The sequence below is a fragment of the Bos grunniens genome, chromosome 1, assembly GCF_055505025.1.
Source record: "Bos grunniens cultivar Pamir isolate PY7600 chromosome 1, Bosgru_T2T1.0, whole genome shotgun sequence".
Lineage (NCBI taxonomy): Eukaryota > Metazoa > Chordata > Mammalia > Artiodactyla > Bovidae > Bos > Bos grunniens.
Window position 1 is genome coordinate 38,004,885 of NC_141165.1, and position 20,719 is coordinate 38,025,603.

At 38.4% G+C, this 20,719-nt stretch overlaps 1 protein-coding gene across 3 annotated transcripts in view; it reads left to right on the plus strand.

The window, feature by feature from the left end:
- The first annotated feature begins 900 nt into the window (after positions 1-900).
- The window catches only part of AGTR1 (angiotensin II receptor type 1), a 54,892-nt gene continuing 35,073 nt past the window's right edge, over positions 901-20,719 (plus strand). For 2 of the 3 annotated variants that reach the window (XR_015132739.1, XM_086317113.1), the window contains exons 1-2: positions 901-1,090; positions 12,222-12,303. The gene's annotated coding sequence lies outside the window, so the exon portion shown is untranslated. The remainder of the gene's footprint in view (positions 1,091-12,221; positions 12,304-20,719) is intronic. The other variant, XM_086317141.1, reaches the window with a different exon arrangement.

A 20,719-nucleotide genomic window follows, 5' to 3' on the forward strand; every position in this document is an offset into this window, starting at 1 on the left:
GATTTTATCATAAAAAGTGTTAGATTTTGTCAAATGCTTTCTAATTTATTAAGATTATCTTGTGGCTTTTGTCCTTTATTCTGTTGATATGGTATACTATAACAATTGATTTTTGATAAACTAACCTTCCATTCCTGGGATAAATCTCACTTGGACATGGTGTATAATCCTTTTAATATGTTACCAGATCTATTTGCTAATATTTCGCTGAGGATTTTTATCTACATTCATCAGGCACATTTTCTCCTCATGTTTCATCTTGTTTTGGTATAAGGGTGATACTGACCTCATAGCGTGAGTTGCAAAGTGATCATCTTCTTCGGAAGAATCGATAAAGAATTTATATTAATTATTCCTTAAATATTTAGTCATATTTTGGTTTTTAACTTTTTACATTTTTAAAAATGTAACTCCAACAGCATACCCCCATAGAAGGAAATGAATGTCCACCCTTTCACTTTGTAACAACTCTGAGATTATAATCTATGGCAGCGATCTTTGATCAACAATGGTATTATCAAAGTTTGAGCTACATCCAGGGAAGAGAAAGAAGTTCCCAAATGCATCCTTTAAAGTTTCCCAAGTTTAAAATGAAAAAAGTGGAGTAACCCGGATCTTGATGTAAATGACTGGTCCTGCACCCTCGGCTCTCTCCCCTTTCTCCACTCCCTCCCCCGATGCCGGATTCAGTGCCAGGTACTCGCAGATCTATTAAGTGACACCGGGGATGACTGTGGCATCATCCCGCTTCCGTCAGCATCTGGAGAGGAAAGGGGGTTGGGCCGAGAGGGTCTCCCGGGCGGGGCGGAGGAGGAGAGAGTGCAAAACACAGCCTCGCCCCTGGAACCCTCGAAGCAGCAACGCCCCTCGCTATAAATTTGGAGCTGCCTCAGAGAGGACGATTCCAGCGCCAGTCAGCCAAGGGCCTGAGGCGACTGAGCGCCCGGGCAGACGCGCGACTAGCAGCTCTGCCTACCCGAGACGGCGATCCACGAGGAGGAACCCAAGCGGACCCCAGGAGTGAGGGCGCACCCTGAGCCGGCGCCGCCAGCTCGGCCCGACGCCGGCGCAGCGTCCCGAGTGAGAGCGGGTGAGTGGCGCGGACTGCCCTGCCAGCTTGGGGGCTGGGGCGGGGTGTCAGTTTCGTGCCAAGGTGTCAGCTGCGGGCGCAGTGCCGGGAGGCTCTCGGGGACAGTGGCGAGAAAAAGCTAAGGTCCCCCCGGCGCCCACTGGGAGGTGGAGGACCTTCCCCAAATCAGATGTGGGAAGAAGCAATCTGATCTTGTTTGCCGCATGCCCCCGACGTTTCATTCTGATTTGACCAAATTCTGTCGAGCACAAGTGAGGAATCTGCAGAGATGGGATGCAACCAAGGAAACTTTCTTCCCGAGGCTTTTAGCTAACTCATGTCTTTAAACTGTGATCTGAGCATATTACTTCTCGAGGCGGGAGTCCCTTTAAAAGTTGTGCCACTTTAAAGGCGTACTTGATTGTCCCCACACTCTGCTAACCAGGCAGGCCAGGCACCAGCAAGGCTCACCTCCCTACCACCCCTCTTCAAACGATAACGCTGGGTCCTTGGCCCGGGATGCTGAGTCCGCATCGAATTAACTGGGGAGAAGGAAAACGGAGCTTCTCCGCACACGCCAATCCCCACAACCCTGGCCAGAGCACGTTTGTCACTGAGGGGGATTTTAGGAGAAATTCTTCTGCTTCCAAGACCGAGCAGAACCTCTTGCTGACGCCTTCCCTTCATACACCCCTCTACCTAGCACCCCATTCTCCAGTTCTCTTAAATGTCCAGCCCGATCTATCCACAATGCCAGATGCTTTGTCTCCAGAAGAGTCTCCTGCCCTGAGCTATTGAGCACATTGCGGGCCTCTTTACCTGATCTTTCTTTGCTGATGGCTTGATTAAGAATCAAACACCCATGAGTGGCCCTCTGGAGCCCTCTCTTCTTGGTGAAAGTTTGGGTGCTCACTTTCCCTTGGGATCACATTTTCCACCTGGCTGTTTCTAGTGTCATTCCTAGATGAGAGTAACAATGAGGCAAGAAGGAAATCTGGCACCCTGCTGCTCTGTTTTATGACTTTTTTGAACAACCTCTATCTCCTTTTCAAGTTGCTGTCATCCCCAACATGATTCTCTTGGTAGTTATACCACCCTGGGTCTCCAAGGTTTATTCTCCTTAGCATAAGCTGTAACACCTTTATAAGTCTTCTTTAAAGGAAACTGCCTGTTTCCCTTGTTGCCTGCTGGTGTTTCCCCAGCTCTCAAGGCCCCACCACATGGATAATCTCTCTGGAGACTGTGATGGATTCCAACACCCATCTGGAAGACAGTGCAGCGGCAAGGAAGCACAGAGAGCTGGGAATGGAGACTCCCACATAACTGGCCATGTGCTGTTAGAGTTATTTCACAACTCAAACCTCAGGTCTCTCTAGTGATAAAATTCCTTGATTCCTTTTGTTTCCTAGTTATTGCTTTAAAAAATAAAGTCTAAAATAATTACCCTTTTAGCCCATGTTTGTGCTCCTCAAAAGTGTCTAAATAGCTCTCCTGGTAAATTGCTCTGAAAAATCATTAGGTCCAAGTGTCCATCCCCTAGATTACAGTTGGCAGTTTCTACAACCTGGCTTAATTAAGGCTCAGGGAGTGGCCCCAGGTTGCTGGATCTCAACACTTTGCTAAAGTTCTCATGATTAGTAGTATCTAGTCCATTATCTCGGAGAAGGCAATGGCACCCCACTCCAATACTTTTGCCTAGAAAATCCCATGGACGGAGGAGCCTGGTAGGCTGCAGTCCATGGGGTCGCTAGAGTCGGACACGACTGAGCAACTTCACTTTCACTTTTCACTTTCATGCGTTGGAGAAGGAAATGGCAACCCACTCCAGTGTTCTTGCCTGGAGAATCCCAGGGACGGGAAGCCTGGTGGGCTGCCGTCTATGGGGTCGCACAGAGTTGGACACGACTGAAGCCACTTAGCAGCAGCAGTCCATTATCTACTCTATTGCAGCCCCCTTTTTTTCTTTCTAATTTCCTTGTTTTTTGTGTCCGTCATGAGGCCTCGATTTCTAGCTCGATTCTTCTTTGATCTTAAACTGAATCGACTGTCCCATTATCCAACCCAAAAGAAAGCTGGTTTTCTTCCACTGAAGCCAAAGGGAGACAAGTTTTATAAAGTGTCTCCCAGTCACTCTTGCTTTGGCAATGCTCTGCATCCCAAGAGCTCTGAGATCAAATCTCTGCTATCTCCCTCTTACCCTGCTTTAGTGCTCAAACTGTGACTTTGTTCAGGTTTCTTCTTTGTTTTTTCTTTTCCTACTTTTAGTAAGAGTTGTGTGTGTGTGCTGGTATATAATTTGGGGTTATTTTGCTGCTGCTGCTTATTACTGTTGTTGCTGTTGTTACTATGACTAATTCTTATCCTGTGCTAGATGAAAAATAATGAAAGAAAATGTGCTGCTTACCCAAAGCCCAGGTAAAATACTTGAGAGCTTCTCAGATAGCTCAACTAGTAAAGAATCTGCCTGCTATGCAGGGGACCTAGGTTCGATCCCTGGGTCGGGAAGATCCCCTGGAGAAGGGCATGGCAACCAACTTCAGTATCCTTGCATAGAGAATTCCATGGGCAGAGGAGCCTGGCAGGCTACATACAGTCCATGGGGTCTCAAAGAGTTGGACACGACTGAGTTACACATTCACACATTTGAAAAGGAGTTTGAAACTCACTGTTAAAATGCATGATTCACGTCTCCTATAGTTTTATCTGTGCTTTCACGGTGTCCTTTTTATGCAGCTGACAGTTGCTGTGTTTTGCTTTCAAATTTGATGCAGGGACCAAGATCCAGACCCATCACGCTTAGATGTTTTGGCTGCCTGATGCAGGCTCCCGGCCTTTTGCCCCAAGCTCACTAGTTAGCCCTTTTCCTGCTCAGTCATGACTGAGCAATGCCAGAGTCTCTCAGAGCAGTCTGAAAAATCACAAATTTTATTTAGAAGTTTGAAGTACATCCAAGTGTTATAAAAATTTAAAAGCTGTTTTGAAGATAGACTGTGGCAATAAACAAATACAGAGCCAGAGCAACAAAATGTCCAAGTATAAAAAAAGGAACCAAACACTTTTCACCCGTGTTATCTAGCAAATTGGAAAAATCAGCTTCTTAACCCATCACTACTGGAAAGTACTATTATTTTCTACAAAATCACTATAAATTTTCTCTTTCAAAATTGTCTGAAGTCATTGGATAACACGGTTTGCTTCTTTTCTCATTAGTGTCTATTAAAACAGTACACTAAAGCTTCCACAGCAAAAGTAAATTTTGTTCCATTTCCCGCCTAAATTTAGCTATCACTTTACATTTTTTATTTTTAATCACAATATGAATTTCAGCTATGAAAAATCAGCTTTTCAATGGCTTAATATACAAAGCCATCTTAAATCTAGAAGTATCTGTACAGATTTAAGGTAATAGGCAAATAATTTGGCAAATTACTACTATTATCCTATTAAAGCTCTAAAATACATATAAAATACATCACAGCAAAAAAAAAAAAAAAGAAAATCTAAAGAGTTATAAATTTGCCAGATGCTTTTCTTGGTGGTTATTTTAATGACAAACTTGACAATTAGAAAACAAAATATATGTTTAGAACAATCATAACATGACAAGTGAATCTTAGCTGTGGTTGTATTAATGTTAAAAGTTTTCTATCTGATTTTGATCCTTTCTCTTCGTAGCAGATGATCACTGTGGGAAAAAGTTCCTTGACTATGAAAACCAAAATTTCTTTCAAAATATTTTACTAAAAAAGAATATATGTATATATATACATATACTAGAAGTAGGTGTCTAGAATCTTCCAGTTATCATTTGATTTTCCTTCCTATAGTCAAGAATATTTTAAATTGTGTTGCCCATTTACTTTTCTAACACAAATTGGAAAAATGGGTAAGAAATAGGTATGCTTTATTTTTCATAGTCTAAGTCCCAATTCTACATGCCCTTAATATTTAAAATCATAGCATTAATAACCATTCAGTTTGGGTCAAGTTTTATGGGATTTCTTATTCTCTTCATATAATCAAAGTTTCCTTGTTCTTCATCAGATGATGTTAAAATCTCATTTAGATCAATGAATTAAAGTACTTTGGCTACATAGTTAACTTCAGAGTAAGAATACTGAAGAATACACATTTGATTCTGTACTTTTTTTAACAGAATAACTGTAACAATATACTGTAATAAAAGTTATATGGATATAATTCTGTACTTTTAAAGAGAGTTAATGACTGCTAATTTCCTCTATAAGTTTTCTTTAGTTATTTCTTATTTTAATCAAAGCTCCTCTTATCTGCCTTGGAAAAGGAAGAATTATATGTATGAAATATATCAACAATAGTAGAAGATACTTACTGAGGGAATGCAATGGATCTGAGAGATCTTAGGTCCTGAGGACACACCAAAGTATAAAAAATGGTCTTTGTCCTAGAGAGATGTTGGTCAAGCTAAGTACATATTTAGATATAGGTTTCGCCAGTCATCTCAATGCCTCCGGGGTAGGAAGCCATTTAAAAAAACCCTCTTCCTTCTACCTTTCAGACAGGGTAGAATATCTAATGTGGTTACATGTTTCATTCTGGCCCCTTCCATAATAACCACCACAACTTTCCTTTCCCCATGGGGTTTTAACTCCTTTGATAGTATGCACCACACCCAACTGCCTTGTGTTCTGTTATTAAAGTCACTTTCTTGCCTGTTTGTCTGTTTTTGGCTTAATTTGTGGAAAACATTAAATACATTTTCAGATCCTTATATTGTAGAAATGTTAGAAACCTTTCCTATTACAATAAAGTGACTTAAAAGTGTTGCTTTAGTCTTACTAATGGAATAGCTAAGCATTAACACAATTGCTTTAAATCTAAAGCTATAAAAGTCTAAGGCAAGGAAGCTCCAATTAAAATAAATACATTTAAAAAAAAATAAGGCAAGGGAAAGGTAAAGAATAAGAAAAAGAGCTATGAAAAGAATAAAAGGTTGAAATATCAAAGCAGTGGTTCTTCAGGCATCAAAGAGCAGGTAAGGCAAGCATATGAAAATCACCTGGGAAGTGTTTTAAATCTGTACATATTGTCTGCACTTCCCCTGTTTCTCCTTTCCCCATTTCTTCCCTATTGAGAACCGCCACATTACCTCAGGTATCAAGGTCCCCCAACTAGCATCATGAGTATCACTTGGGAGCTTATTAGAAATTCAGACTCTCAGACCCCACCTGGACCCACTGAATCAGAACCTGCATTTTAGCAAGATCTTCACATGATTCAAAAGGACTTTAAAGCTAGAAAAGCACAAGTGACAGAAGCTCTGGCTTGCTCAAATGATTACCTAGAGGCTATTTTCTTGGCTTTTTAATAAAATAACATTTTTAACAAAACTAACATGTATTGAGCATATATAATGTGCCAAACAACGTTCAGCCTTTCAATACTGTGTTTTATTTAATCCTCACAACATCCCTATATAATAGTCACTGCCTCATCCCCATTTTATAGATTGGGATATCAAATAATAATGTGATAAGTAGCTTACCCAGTTTTGGTAACTGTTAGAGTCAAGATTTGAACACAATTTTGATTCTGTGCTCTTTGTTGCCACCCACACTGTCTGCTCTACATTAGGCTGCCTGCTTTTTAAGACCAATTAATTATTGGATAATTATTAGAAAGTTATAATTGGAAATCAAGTTCTGTTTTCCTCATAGAAAAAAGCAAGATCTATAACATTTTCCTGTCATCTTACCTTTAACTTCAATAATGAGGAATTCTAGGAATTCCTTCTTTAGTTGGGAAACAAGTAAGAAAACTATGATAGTTCATAATTTAAAATTTAAGACTTGATATCTCTGTTTTCCCAAAACTTACCTGAAATTTATCTTTTTTTTTTAACCTTTGTGTTCTGATGAACTTTTTAAAAAAGTTCTTGAGTTGAATAACCCATATCCTACATATATAAACATATATAAACTTTCCAACTCAAATTATGTATCATTCTTTCAGCTTTTAATATAAACACATTTATCTATAAGCATAGTTTTAATATAAACACATTTATCTGTAAGCATAGTTTCTAAAACTTTAGTTGAATATAATACTAATCAGTCAGTCTGCAAACAAGGGTACCTGATTTTTTTTTTAAGGGTACCTGATTTTAAGCCAGTGACTCCTCAAATGATGAGTCTCTGAGACATTTTTCCCAGTGCATATAGACTCTCTGAGAGCTGTCAGTTGGATTGGGTCAAATGTCTGTTGTTTTGACAGAGGCTCATTGATGTGGGTCAGAAGACCGAGGTGAGTCTGGGCTCCCTGTGATCATGTTTGAGAGAGAGGCATGTCAACAGAACTAAGCAGCCACGATTTTCTCCATGATAAAGGGACATCCTTGAGAGACAGAATGTCACCAGCTGCTTAGATCTAGAACTTTTGGCAGCACTAATAGTACAGTGTCTAACTTGTAAGTTATAGATGAAGGCAAAAATCAACCCAGGGATGCCATAAAGCCACGTAGTGAGGGCTCAAAAGGGAACTTGTGCCCAGGAGACATCCTGCATACTAGCAGGCAGAGTTTCTTAGTGCTGATCAATGATAAAGTACCAGTGATTCTCTTGTGACTCTTTACAGTGCTGCTCATCTCACTAACCCCAAATAGTTGTGAGTGTGGCTGAATTTAATCAACACTAGGTTTTTTTTTTTCTAAATAAACTGAAAAAAAAAGGAAAAACCTCACAGCACTTCTTCTAAACTTCATCCATTTACAATTTCATCATCATACATGCTTTTCTTCACTCTTGGACCCAAACTCTTCTTGTTATGCAATTCAAATGCATCTTACATACTTGTAAATTACGTGGTATGCTGCTAGAACAAGAACGTTCCATTAACCCAGCTTTAATCATCTAATTCTCCTTCCATTCAAATGTCATGTCACATAAAATACATTGTACCATGATGTCTTCCAGCACTTAACCTTCACACAGTTAACTGCTGCCACTTTATCAGGAATGGAAAATAATCTGATGTGATTCCTATGTAATAATTTCCTGTGTTCTAGCGTTTGACATACTGGGTTAACAGAGTGGATTTTTGCGAGAAATACAAATCTGTTCTTTTAAATTCCCATTACATTAAGCCACATGATGGAATATTATACAGTCATTGTGTATTTTATATGTATATATTTTAAAATATCTAGTGACAAGGAAAGGTAATCACAAGTGAATACAGCAGTGTATAAAATAAAAATCCAATGAGAGAGAGAGAGTGTGTGTGTGTGTGTGTGTCTTTGATAGATTCTTGTCAAGGTGCCATTAATGTCTTATTTGGGTCATTGGTGTTCTAATGAAAACAGTTCAGTTATACTAGCACTGATTTGAGAGCAAAATCACTTAGAGATTTTTTTAAATGTCTGCATATTTGCACGAACAGATAAGAAATACTAGGCAAAATATATAACAAATCTTTAAAGCTTTTGAGGATTATTAAGATCAAGGCTAAGATCAAACGTGACTTTTCTTTCCCCTTTTTTGGCATGCGCTTTCAGACTTTCCTATCATGAGCCTCCGTTCATACTTTTTATCTTGGAATTTCTTTTCCTTTCCTTCTAACTCACTCTAGATTTCAGTTTATAGACACCCACCATTAACCCTCTGGAGAATGATCCTGGCAAGTCAACCCTGTCTCTATTTTTTTCCCTAAGGTACACTAGAGCCCTATAAGAGTTCACAGATTTTACACCAGAGTGGCATTTTATAGGAAAAAATATCTCATAGGAAAATTTTTGCTATGACAAAAAAAAAAACACCAAAAAATAAGTTAAAAATATATTCTTCTAATGCCAAAATCCTCCTGTACCACAAGGTGATAGTAAAACTCGAAAACTCATATACATTGTTGTTAGGAAAAAAAAAAAAAAAACTATACACAATCTTCTTGAGTAATTCATTCAGTTCAGTTCAGTCGCTCAGTTGTGTCTGACTCTTTGCGACCCCATGAATCGCAGCACGCCAGGCCTCCCTGTCCATCACCAACTCCCGGAGTTCACTCAGACTCACATCCATCCAGTCAGTGATGCCATCCAGCCATCTCATCCTCTGTCGTCCCCTTCTCCTCCTGCCCCCAATCCCTCCCAACATCAGTCTTTTCCAATGAGTCAACTCTTCGCATGAGGTGGCCAAAGTACTGGAGTTTCAGCTTTAGCATCATTCCTTCCAAAGAAATCCCAGGGCTGATTCATTAACTTTAAACAATTTCTTACTTTAAAAAATCCCCAAACCATAATGAAAAATATTGATGAATTTGGCTACATAAAAAAATTTAAATGGTTGTGTAGTAAAAAGCACCAGAAACAAACACAAAAGATAAACAGGAACTTAGGAAAGCTATTTGCCACACATTACATGTAAAATGCCAATTTTTGACATGAGCTTTTTAAAACGAGAAACAATGAACCCAATGGAAAAATGAGTGAAGGCCATAACTAGGCAACCTAGTAGAAAAATAATTGCAAAAATAAGAAAACAAAAAGAAGCTCAACCTCATTCCTAACCAAAAAAAAAGGTAAACCAAAACAAATATATATTTTTCACTTATCAGACTGAGAAAAAAATGCAAAATTTTATACAAGTCAGATTTTTGGTATCTTAAATTCATATAGCCATTGTAGAGGACATTTTGTAAGTATCTTCCAAAAATCTAGAGTGTATAAACAATCTGTATTGACAATTATGTTTGGAATTCATTCTACCAGTATAATCATATAAGTACAAAAATGCATATATATAAATATGATCATTGAGGCTTTTTTACATTCAAAAAAGGGAAATAGAAGGCAAAAAAAAAAAAAAACCCTTAAGGCCCATGATGTGTGCTGAGTCACTCAGTCTGACTCTGTAACCCCATGGGCTATAGCCCACTAGGCTCCTCTGTCCGTGAGATTTCCCAGGCAAGAATATTGGAATGGGTTGCCATTTCCTCTTCCAGGTGACTTTCTCCACCCAGAGATTGAACCTGCATCTCCTGAGTCTTCTGCATTGACAGGCAAATTCTTTACCTCTGAGCCACCTGGAAAGCCCCCAAGGCCCACTAGGGGCTGATTATATCAATTATCATGTTTCAGTGCAATGATTAGAATCCTATGAGTAAGATAGATTTGTGTAAATGATGTGAGATAGATTTGTGTAAATGATGTAGAAAGTTCTACGAGACATATTACTTTTGTTTTTTTAAAGGAAAGCAAAGTACAGAACATATAATGCATAAAATGAGAAGCAATGGATATACACACTTATATACATGGGTGCACTTTTTTTTAAGTTCTAAAGGACACATAAAAAAAACTATTGGTAGTATATATCTCTGGGAAGTAGACCTGGAGCAACAATTAGAGAATTAAGAGATGTGTACTTTTACTTTATATATTTCCATAACTAGGCACTTGTACCACATACATATATTACTTCTATGGAAAATTAAAACAGAAAAAAACTTTTAAGGAGATTTTGTTCAAAATTATGGCACAATAACACTTGTAGAGTACAGCATGAGAAACGCTGGGCTGGAGGAAGCACAAGCTGGAGTCAAGATTGCCTAGAGAAATATCAATATCCTCAGATATATAGATTACACCACCCTTATGGTAGAAAGCAAAGAACTAAAGAGCCTCTTGATGAAAGTGAAAGAGGAGACTGAAAAAGTTGGCTTAAAAGCTCAATATTCAGAAAACTAAGGTCATGGCATCTGGTCCATCACTCCATGGCAAATAGATGGGGAAACAGTGGAAACAGTGGCTGACTTTATTTTTGGGGGGCTCCAAAATCACTGCAGATGGTGATTGCAGCTATGAAATTAAAAGATGCTTACTCCTTGGGAGGAAAGTTATGACCAACTAGACAGCATATTAAAAAGCAGAGACATCACTTTGCCAACAAAGGTCTGTCTAATCAAGGCTATGGTTTTTCCAGTGGTCATGTATGGATGTGAGAGTTGGACTATAAAGAAAGCTGAGTGCCAAAGAATTGATGCTTTTGAACTGTGGTGTTAGAGAAGACTCTTGAGAGTCCCTTGGACTGCAAGGAGATCCAATCAGTCCTTCCTAAAGGAGATTAGTCCTGGGTGTTCATTGGAAGGACTGATGCTGAATCTGAAACTCCAATACTCTGGCCACCTGATGTGAAGAACTGACTCATTTGAAAAGACCTTGATGCTGGGAAAGATTGAGGGCAGGAAGAGAAGGGGATGACAGAGGATGACATGGTCGGAAGGCATCACCAACTCGATGGACATGGGTTTGGTTAGATTCTCAGGAGTTGGTGATGGACAGGGCAACCTGGTGTGCTGTGGTTCATGGGGTCGCAAAGAGTTGGACACGACTGAGCGACTGAACTGAACTGAACTGAAGCTTTATATGAAAAGAATTGTATATCACACTACCTACCATGTATAAAACAGAATCATACTACCATGCTATAAAGCACAGGGAGCTCAGCTCATTGCTCTGTGGTGACCTGGATGGGTTGGATGGAGGCAGGGGTGGTGAGCAGGAGGTCCAAGAATGAGGGGGATATATGTATACATATAAATTAGTCACTCCATTGTACAGCAGAAATTAACACGACGTTGTATAGAAATTATACTCTAATAATCATATATCAAAGTTTGTTAATTCACAAGTAAAAATCTAATCTATAAGGATGTTTCTTATTTTTAGTAGTTATAGCTACAGAAATGCCTTGCTGCTGCTGCTAAGTCGCTCCAGTCGTGTCCGACTCTGTGAGACCCCATGAACTGCAGCCTACCAGGCTCCTCCGCCCATGGGATTTTCCAGACAAGAGTACTGGAGTGGAGTGCCATTGCCTTCTCCCAGAAATGCCTTAGAAATTGCATTATTGTTGACCCAAAAACTCTTTTTCACCTTCTCTAGCATTCATCTACAAGGAGGGAAGATGTTGACTATAATCAGGAAGAGGACAAGGTCCCTTGACAGATGGTCACCCAGTAGAGCCTAAGTCTGTATAAGGAAAAATATGTTCTCGATGTTGACAGATGGCTTCATTCCATTCAAAAACATTCTTAAGATGTAGTGTTAATGCTTATTTTATAAATTAGAAAATAAAAATCTGACCTTTTTCAGTGAATCACTTAATGTTTTTTTTTTTCTTTACAGACTGATGTATGACAAGCTGATCTAAAATGACAGGTTTTATCTGACTAAGTCATTGAAGCCATTCCAGAAGGTCTGCATCCAGGTAAATGGCTTACACCTATAACATTGTATCTGTCAGTAATTTTCTCTAATGTGTCAACCATGAAGGTAGCACAAAAAGCCACACACACTATTGTCAGGTGACAGAAACAGAAGCTGTAGAAAAGAATGGCATTCTGAGCCCATTCCTTCCAATATATAAAGAACATACATATTATTAATAATATGAATTTTTTTAAGATTTTTTTGATGTGGACCATTTTTAAAGTCTTTATTGAATTCATTACAAGATTGCTTCCGTTTCATGGTTTGGCTTTTTGGCCCCAAGGCACGTGGGATCTCCGCAGGGATTGAGCCTATATCCTCTGCAGTTCAGTTCAGTTCAGTTCAGTCGCTCAGTCGTGTCCGACTCTTTGCGACTCTTTGTAACCCCATGAATTGCAGCACGCCAGGCCTCCCTGTCCATCGCCAACTCCCGGAGTTCACTCAAACTTATGTCCATCAAGTCGGTGATGCCATCCAGCCATCTCATCTTCTGTCGTCCCCTTGTCCTTCTGCCCCCAATCCCTCCCAGCATCAGAGTCTTTTCCAATGAGTCAACTCTTCGCATGAGGTGGCCAAAGTACTGGAGTTTCAGCTTTAGCATCATGCCTTCCAAAGAAATCCCAGGGCTGATCTCCTTCAGAATGGACTGGTTGGATCTCCTTGCAGTCCAAGGGACTCTCAAGAGTCTTCTCTAACACCACAGTTCAAAAGCATCAATTCTTTGGCGCTCAGCCTTCTTCACAGTCCAACTCTCACATCCATACATGACCACAGGAAAAACCATATACAGAGGTACCCATTAATTCCAAAGCAGTTTAACCCCTGGTAGACATAAGCCCCATGGAGTCACACAGTGGGGCATTCCACTCAGAACCTCACAGAGCAGCTAGGGGGGTGCTCTGTCAGTTCAACTCTTATCACACAGACTGTATGATATTTTTCATAAAAAGACTCCTTGATTTACCCAGCTAGCAGGATTTTTTTCTCCTGACATAAACTCAGCTCAAAGAACAAACCCTCCGCTTCCCAAATTAACAGGGGAGACATTCCCTAGTTCCTCCAAGGAAAATGAAAAGAGTAGCTTGTCCCTTTCTGAATGTGTCATGGCTGGATTTTATCAAAGTAGGAGGTAGATAAGATAGGTGATGGGTGGGCAGACCTATGTTAGAGGTAACTAGTCTTTTTGATTGACAAGTAGGAAACACTTGCTGGAAGGCAGTCCACAGTGGTGTTAGAAAACTATTTAGGACTACTCTAATCTTGGAAGACAAAAATAGTAACGTTCTGCAGAGTTCTGTCACTGGAAATCTTTAGGGGTTTTTTTGTGAGGTGTAGTTGAAATTTTGGAAGCTGGGCTATGCACATTTTCAGCAAAAATCCAGCTCTGGGAAAATATATTAAAATATATGTCCCAGTTAGGAAGATACCAAAACTAGCAGCTTTTTTTTATATCCTAAGAGTACTGAACAGAAGGAGCTCTTTACATATTCACCTCCTCAGCCTTAAAGCAGAAGAATCAGGATAATAATACAGGGGCGTTCCTCCTGGAAATGGTCCTTAGATCAGCCTCTCCTCCTGTATTTTGGAAGCCCCTAAGTTTCTGATTAACATTCACACATTTGTAGTAAAACTTTCCAAATAACTACAACATTTTGCTTACAAATAAGAAAACACTGGAAAAAAACATCCTGTACAATGTTAAACTTTTTCAGACCTTTAAGTTTCAGATAAATGAGCAAAAACATACTTAATTCTAATAAGTTATTTTCCACTGAAGAACTAACATCATACAGTTCTTCCACTAACTAGCAACTTTGCCTTTGGAAGAATCTCCAAGCCCCGTCCCAACCCATGTCATTATATTGAAATACAAAAAGTGTTTTCCAAGGGCCTTCTGAACTTTGTATTGTCACTTTAAAACTTTCATCAACTTAAAACTACAGAACTTTGATCTTTTATTGATTTAAACCAGTAATGTGTAAACAGTATTTCAGAGCTTGTTTCATACTGTAGAAACAAAAATACTTAGGCTGAAACCTACTTATGATAAATGGGAAAACATGGTTAATACATATAAAAGAATAAAAATATTCAGGGGCTTAAAATCTATGGTAATCATCTGCTCCATGTAGCTGTTTACATTAATTATAAATGCAGTTAAAAACTGAGTTCCTGCATGATACTAGCCACATTTCAAGTTCTCAATAGACACATGTAGGTAGTGGCTACTGTACTGAATAGCACAGATATAGAACATTTCTATCATTATGGAAAGTTCTACTAGACAGTGCTATTATAAAGGAATTATTAATAATGCAGTAGGCTTCCATTGCTACTTGGTAAGAAAGTTTTGGGCTCTTTTATATGTCTTTTGAAATTTAAAAATATTTTTTAAATGCTAATTTTCATAACTGTAGGTTATCTGGTGTATGGCTCTCACAAGCCCCTTTCCTCTTTCCTATTTATTTGCATATTAAGATATGTGGAATTAACTGTTTTACTTAAATATTTATTTAAATACTTTATGTATTCTTATAAAATTAGAGGTTTTTGTTTCCTTAAAAATTGTGAAAAATTGTACATATAGTTATGTTGACCTAATATATGGCTGTTGGCTTTTTTACTGAATCACTGACGTCTTCAAGTAAGCAAAACTAGAAAAGATGTAGGATCATTTTTAAAGGCCAGTATTTTTTCTTTGTTCTTTATATTCTGTAAGATTTTATTTTTCCTACAATGATAGATGGGTCTCAATCACACCAACTTTACTAAAGCTTTATTTTTTTAAGCAACCGAAGAACCAAACAAAATAACTATTAGATCATTTATTTCTGTATCATTTATGGAAATGTGTATTATATTAATGGTCTCTGGATTTCCAACTTATTGTATAACAAAGAATAATAGCTTGTTTATAATTTTAATTAATATAATCACCCCCTTTTACACTATATACTTAAATTTCTTATTCACCATTGATCCTCTACTGTGATCCATTCATTTAATATCAGTTTCAATTATTTTCCAGTCACTTATATCTAGTAGTTCAATTAAATTTGATTCCTGGACTAATGGTTATATGTTACACAAGGCAAGAAATTAAAAGCAAATTTATCTTTGAGTCATTGAAGCATCAAAGATTTGAAATAACTATATAACTAGCTATGAAAAAGACATAACTACCCAGCCAGTATTCCTTTACACATTTAACAGTATCATTTTTCAGTGAAAGCATAAATAATAAAGGTGCAAACCCAGTTTTGAATTGTTAAATATGAATCCAAATCTTACCAATGAAAAAAAGGCAGAGTAAATGTTAGCTGTCTGTGGAGTTTTGTTTTTCTTTAATAAACCAAAAAATAGCTTTTTTTATAAAATAATAGGTTTACTGTAAATAACCTATTATCCATATAGTTTATTCACAGTAATATTCATCCTGCTGCTGCTGCTGCTAAATCACTTCAGTTGTATCCGACTCTGTGCAACCCCATAGACGGCAGCCCATCAGGCTCCCCCATCCCTGGGATTCTCCAGACAAGAACACTGGAGTGGGTTGCCATTTCCTTCTCCAATGCATGAAAGTGAAAAGTGAAAATGAAGTCACTCAGTCATGTCCAACTGTAGCAACCCCATGGACTGCAGCCCACCAGTCTCCTCTGTCCATGGGATTTTCCAGGCAAAAGTACTGGAGTGGGGTGCCATTGCCTTCTCCGAATAGTCATCCTAGGTTTAAACAATATAGCTAGATATGCACAGCATACAACTATATAGGAGATTCTAATTTAAACTGGGTTACTGTTAATATTTTTAATCATTAAAAGAGCTCAGAGAATTCACCTCTTAATTTCACAGTTTGGTTTTGCTGGCAGGAAGCACTTTTCACCAGTTCTAGAAGTGCTGTCATCTTCTCCCTTCAACTAGCTAGTCATTCCTTTTAAGACTCTTAAAACGACTTAGATATATGAGTCATTTTTTTTTTTTTTTAATTCAGGGAATATCTAAAATATCTCAGAAATGTAATAGTACAGTACAAACTTGGCAGATGATAACCAGTTATTTAGAATTAGGTTTTTGGCACCTTTCCAGATTTGAAAAAAAATACTGGACTCTCCCAGGGCGTCCCTGGGACAAGAGGTATAATGTCACATCGCAAGTCCAAAGTCCCATCGGAAGCAGCCTTCCTTCTCCTTTTACCCAAGCAAAGCCAAAGTACTGCACACAGCACTGGCCACCATAAAAAGCAAACAAAGCCATTGTAGATAAAACCAGGCAGTGGATAAAGGCTATCATTTGACCTAGTGTCTGAACCTTGACTCAGTGATGCTTCAGGCCAAGGGGGAAGAACAGTATGGGCATTTTGCTGCCTCATGGTCTGTCCAGTGCAGTCAGTATACAGAGCAAGAGGATAAAACAACTCAGTGTCTTACTTAATGCAAAGAAGGAAATTCTTTGGCACCTGCTTTGGCAGTGTAAAAGCAATGTAAATTCAAGTAATTCACAAGAACAGCTTCTTATGTGATACAGAAGGTTATTCTGTAACAGTAACGGCCCAGCCATGGTTTATTCAACTCTAAACCATTAATGCAGAGAAGGCAATGGCACCCCACTCCAGTACTTTTGCCTGGAAAATACCATGGACGGAGGAGCCAGGTAGGCTGCAGTCCGTGGGGTTGCTAAGAGTCAGACACAACTGAGTGACTTCACTTTCATTTTTCACTTTCATGCATTGGAGAAGGAAATGGCAACCCACTCCAATGTTCTTGTCTGGAGAATCTCAGGGACAGCGGAGCCTGGTGGGCTATCATCTATGGGGTCGCACACAGTCGGACACGACTGAAGTGACTTAGCAGCAAACCATTAATGAACTCTCATCTTCATTTTATGTAGAATATATTTATCTACATATAACTGAACAAATAGGGAATGTTGAAAATGACCCTGTGAAAAGTACTGACCCACAATGCATCTGCTTGGTTTGGGGCAATTGAAATAGTTAGTATAGGCTCCCTCTGGATTTATGCTAGAATTTTGATTTAATTAGATTGGTGAATTAGACACATGGCATCTGAATTAAGAGTGAGAAATACAATATGAACCAGTTCAGTGAAAAGAAATTTATGCTATGAATAAAATAATACATGTCAAACAATTTAAAAATTGATTTTAGCTTCCTTTGTATGGTAAATGTAACAGATCGTAATTTGACATCTTAAAATGATTAGAGATCTATGCACAACCTATTTTGTGATTTTTATCTTCTGAGGAGGATGTTTTGTTATTTCTAACCTTCATTTTTAACCATTTTCTTCTTTTTTTCAGTTACTATAGTATAAACATCCATCAATCCATATTTATATGTACATATATATGTATTATATATATATATATATAAAGATCTCAAGAGAAAATAATGTTTCAATCCTCCTCAACAATTCATTCTAACAATTAAGAACCCTTAAGCTAAATAGAATAATTCATTTCACAGGAAACTTCTTTTCAATATGTATAATTAGTTTTAGTTAACTTTATTAATGAAATGTCGCAAATCAATTAGGTTTGCAATAATCAGACGCTGAGGACCCAAGAGGGGCCATTTCCGTCGCAAGAGGGGAAGGTGACATGCAATTTAGTTGGGAAGCAAATGTAATTAGATTTTATCAGCTGAGTATTCCTGTCCTGAAGTGGAATCAAGCACATACCCAAGCCTGAGTGAATAGTTGCAAAGAGATAGAAAAAACAGTATGACTTAGAAATGTCTTCATGGTCCTATTGACCTTTAAAACCACAGGTAGACGGATCTCTTCTGACAGGGCTATGCTTAATTTTTTTTTTTTCCAAATCTGAATGCCTTTAGGGAGAATAGTACATGAACTCAACTATTTGTCAAAGCCCCCATCACTCCTCAATGATGCTTCACACCTAAATTTAACTGTCTAAATCCTGATGGCATTTCAGTTTGCAACTATTGTGACCCAGAAGTTTATTACTGAGCAGATGTGGGGTAACCCTAAAGTTTGTTTCTTCTGACTCCAAAAATACAAAAATCAAAGAAATGTCGTGAGAGTAAAGTCTTCTGAATGAAAATTATATTAAACACAAGTTATTCCTATTTAGGGCTGCAATTTACAACAGATTCTGCTGTTATTTACTCAATAAGTATTTTCTTTGGACACCTACATGCCAATTACTATTCCCAACATGAAGGACAAAGTGTGAGCAAAGCAGACAAAAATCCTGACCCTCATAGAACATTCCAGTGCATTTGGACAGGAAAAAAAGTTAAAGTATAGAATATGTTGGATGACATGAAGAATGGAAATAGAGTGTAGAAGCAGTGAGGAAGAAGGGTGCAATTCTAAAAGGAGTTTAGGGAAAGCCTCCTTACTAAGAACAAAGGAACTGTGTGGAGGAAGATGGATCAATGGAGAGAGCAGAGCAAGTGCAAAGGCCCTGAGGCAGCAATGCATCGGCATATTTAAGACACAGCAAACAGACCAGTATCTGTAAAGCAAAAATTGAAGGGTATCAACTGACAGATGGACTAGAGACATAATTTAGAATGGATGCTAGAAGAGGGGAACAAATGAAATTTTTAAACTGAAATGGTTTCATGATTGAAGCTGCTTTGAAATGTAGTGAGATATTTTCACAGGAGAGATTTTTGAAGAGAAGTCAGGTACATGATTCAATCCCCAGTGACTGGTTCAGTAGCCATCATCATCAGTGACTACTACTAGAACGCTAATCACTAAAACCCTGCAGTTGATGTCAGTTCCTCCTGGACCACCGACTGATATGTTTGGGGCCTTTGGTATACCTCAAGAATACTTTGCCTATCACTGACCTGTAATCCCATGTCTGTGGGCCTGAAAATAAACCACCCCCCATAACAGAGATTTAGTGGTGCATGGCATCACCATTAGATTATTATAGTGAAGGTTTTGCCTTCTGAAATTAATATACCAGTGAACTTAACAATTCCTGGGGCTACCACTGAATGCAAAATGATTTCATACACTGGGTATTCTATTTAAATTATTTTCTCTTCAAGTCCAGGAAAAAGAAAATTCTGAATAAAATGATATGTTTGGGATTGTATACATGGCATCCATCCACATATAACTGAAATAAAATAATTTAATGAAAAACTTCAAATTCTACCACCTCTAAACACGTAAGACAGTCTGAATGAGAAGGAACGATTCTGACTTTGTATTATTTTTTAGTGGTGGTGTTTTCTCATAACCCCCATGCCTTTTTTCCTGTCCTGCTATTCTTCAAGATTTCCTAATGAGGATTAGAGAACAGGCATATTTAACAATCTGTATTTGCAGGCTGGAAACAAGAAAATGAAGACGAATAGTTTCTCTCCTGCTAATTTGATTTTCTGCAGCTCCTCTCTTACCAGCTTAGACAAAGGACTTAGTTACTATTTCCAGCCGATAGGGCCAAGGACCGAATCATCTGTGATGTCATGCTTCCCCCAAATAGGCCTGTGCCTTACACGCCTCCTTTAGAGACTTCCCCCAAGTGAGAAATGAGAAGTGATTGTGGACAGAATGAGGGGGAAAAATGTGATTTCCTTTATTCTAGAAAAACAATACCCAATTGCTATAGTTCACAATGCCATAGTAAAATATTTTTGTACATTTCTCCTGTGCATGAGGAGTTATAGGCCATGCAGTTTGAAGTGGAAATGCAGATTTGATTTCCAAAGTGGTGGTGATAGAAGGAGGCTTCTGGAAACAAGGTTGTGCTGAGTTGACAAAAGATAAGAGACTCAGTCCTTAAGTGTGACTGGCTCTCTAAACCGAAATATAACCCCAGAAGAACGTCTGATATAATTCCAGGTCCCAGGGCTGCTGATGGTATAAACAATTATTTACAATGATATAGGAATTTATTTCCCAGGACCCCTCATATCATTGACATCTCATAAAATCAGCCCTTGCAAAAGAACTAGAACATTCTGGGAACATACAACATGCCACTTTAAATGAGGAGCTTTCCTTTTCTCACAGAAAAACATGAAAGTTGGTTTGAATTGACACTGACTTGTCCAGGCGAGGGCCTGTGGTTTCAGGAAGCACATATCTCTTTTGAAACTCAAGTGTGTCCTTGGAAATTACTGGATAAAGGCCAAAGTGCCAAAGTCTAGTCCTGCTCCTCTGAGTAAAACCTTTTAGTTCTATGTCAGTAGTTGGTCTTTGCTCTCGCCAATGGTTGTTGCAAAATACCTCAGTGTTCACACTAAACCCAAATAGTATTGGGAAGACACGTTGAGTTAAAAATAATGCCTGAAATTTAATCAGCATTCTGTCCCTAATAAAAAGCTAGTTGGTCACAGCTTCCTTCAAATTCCTCTCCCACAGATTTTTCTCCTGAAAGGAGACACTATAAAGTATTTTAGGCAA